Source organism: Chrysochloris asiatica, unplaced genomic scaffold (genome assembly GCF_000296735.1).
Source record: "Chrysochloris asiatica unplaced genomic scaffold, ChrAsi1.0 scaffold00120, whole genome shotgun sequence".
NCBI lineage: Eukaryota > Metazoa > Chordata > Mammalia > Afrosoricida > Chrysochloridae > Chrysochloris > Chrysochloris asiatica.
In genome coordinates, this window is record NW_006408638.1 from 2,179,092 (window position 1) to 2,182,099 (window position 3,008).

At 48.6% G+C, this 3,008-nt stretch overlaps 1 pseudogene; it reads right to left on the minus strand.

The window, feature by feature from the left end:
* Positions 1–782: 782 nt before the first annotated feature.
* On the minus strand, positions 783–2,268 carry LOC102814852 (annotated as a pseudogene).
* Positions 2,269–3,008: the final 740 nt, after the last annotated feature.

The following is a 3,008-nucleotide window of genomic DNA, read 5'->3' on the forward strand; positions in this document are numbered from 1 at the left end:
ATTTGTGACCACATTTTTCACCGATCAGGGGAAGTGAGGGAAAAACAGCAATGAAGCTGCAAGCTAAGCCCTACAACGTTCAATAGACTCCTGTGAACCCAGTTGGAGACCTGCTTGTCCAGCAGTGTGGCAAGACCTGGGGACTCTTGGGTCCAGAGTCAGTGACATAGCCACAGAGGACTAGAGTGGAGAGTGAAGTGTCCAGCTAATAAGAAGAGAGGGTATATGCACAAGAACACCCACACTTGCAGATATTACCCACTTGACTTGGCTCCAATGACTGGATGATCAGTGCTCAACTAGAAGAAGAAAGAAGAGGGAAAAAAGAGTAATCTGATACAATTTGATGAACTTGACCTACACTTATGGATGCAGTAGCTCAAAAGAGGGAACAAATCTTTACAGCAAGGAACATCCCCAACCCCTCCATACACAGAGTAGACAGGGATGGGTAACTTGGACATTGGCTACCCAAAATGGGGTGACTACAAAGGCAAAAAGTTACTAGTTTATAAGCTTTCAAGAGGAACTCTATATCCAGAGGGCATGGAGGAAGGTAGAATCTCCACTGAATAGTATCCAATCTGTCTAGGCAGGGCTGATGAAATGAAATGTAGATAGGTCTTTCGTGATACAATAGTGAATAATTGTTTTCAGGACTGATTGTGAGGGTTGGAAATGTAAAGGTAGACATTTTGTAGCAAGGAAAGGAGTGATTAACTTTGCAGTCTATAAAGTTCCTTTTTTTGTGTTAAAAGGAACTTTATTGGGGTGTCGGGGGTTCAAATGAGGTCCATGAGGATGTCATCCTCCATGACGCTGGGCTGCAGACCCAGCTGGGAGACCCAGCCCCAGGGACCCCCAGTCAGCAGCATCTGACCTGGCAGGGAAGCCCTTGGGGGCAGCTGTGTGGGCCACGACTGGGTTGGTGGTGGGTGCAGGAGCGGAGTCCCCAGCTGGGGCTGTACCAGGCCCTGGTGTGGAGGGGACAGCAGAGCTGGAGCCCCTGGAGGCTGGAGGTGGTGCAAGGAGGCCTGGGGTGGGCGCACCCCACTCTGGGGTGGTGGGGGGGTTCAGGAGGAGGCTCCAAAGCTGGGGGTTGGGCCCGAAGGATTGGGCCAGGTGGGGGTGGTCCAGGGGCTGCTCCAGGAGGGCCCTGGGGGGCCCCTGGGGGAGATTGGGCAGCACCTTGGGGTTGGGGCTGCCCTGCCGCCCCAGAGGTCCCCACAGCTCCCTGAGGTTGGGGTGCGGAGCTAGAGCAGATTCTATGGCCTTGCCTGCTCCTCCAGGTTTGGGTCCAGTCCTGGGGGTGCGTGTTGTCCCCCTATCCCTCGTTGCTGCTGTTCCAGCTTCCGCTGCTGGACCTCCTTGTGGTTGGTGATGACCTCCTGGATACCATTGACGAAGCCACTCTGGTCGTAGGGGATGAGGCCCATGAAGATCTTCTTGGACGAGCACAGGAGCATCAGCACGCGTACCTCTCACGGGGCCGTGTGGGGGAAGTGCACATAACCCACGAAGCCATTGCCCATGATGCGGTAGAGGCCTTTAAGGGACTCCAGGTCCTTATTGGTGAAGTGGAACTGGACCATCCTCGAGTTCCGGAACAAAAACCCAGGTCAGGAGCTGCTGGGGGATGAACTGCATGATCAGTTTCTGCGGCCATTGCTCTGTCTTCAGGTTCTCTCCATGGTTCATATAGACCTGGCAGGGCAGAGAGCGCGTCAGCTTAGGGTTGGCATCCACAGAGGCAGGCTTTGGCTTCTCCTGCCACTCAAGGACCCCACTCCAGACCAGCAGTTTGTTGGACACTGACTGCTGTCCCCTAAGTGCTGGAGCCCCTAACTGTGACCATCAAGGGAGAAGAGTGGAGAGCAGGACCCTACCCAGAGAAGCAGTGACATCAGAGATGGAGAGATGAAGCAGCTGGGGACTTTAGACCCATAGAGGGAGAGGGGCTGTGTGCTGACGACCAGGGTACAGGCTTATAGGGTATACCCTTTGGTTGGTTGATGATGCATGGAGAGAATTGTAACCATGGCAGTGAAACAATATTCAATAGGATGAATGTAAAACTAATGCTCTCACATGTAAACTATCACATAATTCACAATAAAACATTAAAAAAAAGATGGAGACAGTCTAAAGGTCCATCAACAGAAAAATAGTTAAACCTTCGTACAGACATACAGTGGAATACTATGTAATCTTGCAGAACAATGATAAATCTGCTAAACACCTCACAACACGGATGAAGCTGGGGTACATTATGCTGGGTAAAATAGTCAATCACAAAAGGACAAATATTATTGAGACCACTGCTGTCAAAAATTAAGGAAAGGTTTTCTTAATAAACAAACTATGATGGTTACCATAAAGGGGGGTAGAGTGGGGAGGGAAATTATTCACAGACCATGTTAACATGGGTGACATGGCAGGCAATATACAACAAGAAGAAGTTAGCACAGGAAAGATGAAAGTAGCTGGAGACACAGGGAGGAAGGCAAGCATTAAAGTGAACAGAGGTAAATACTATTAACTGATAATACATGGAGGGGATTGCAGTCATTGTAATGAAGCAAAGTATATGATTTGTTGAATGTAAAACAGATGATCTGTAAACATTCACTCAATTCACAATAAAAAGTTTAGGGGGAAAAAAAAGAGTATAGCTTTGGAACATTATGGGGTAGTTCTACTGTGTTCTTTGGGGTTGTTTAGGATCACTACGAGTCTTATTCGACTTGATGGCAAGAGGAATTCTTGGTTTTAATCTTTATGGGAGCTTTTGCCCATGGAGCAGCTGGGTGACGTCAAAGAGATAATCTTTCAGTTAGCAGGAAGCATTATACTACCAGGGCTCCTATGTAGAGGTTAAGGTCAGTCACTCATGCCTCTTTCCTTCCATGTTTTTCACCAATTGGGTTTGAATACAATGCACTGATAAGTCAATAAGGATCAGAATATCTTTATGCAGGCCTAGTAATTAACTGGAGTCCTGCTGTGGC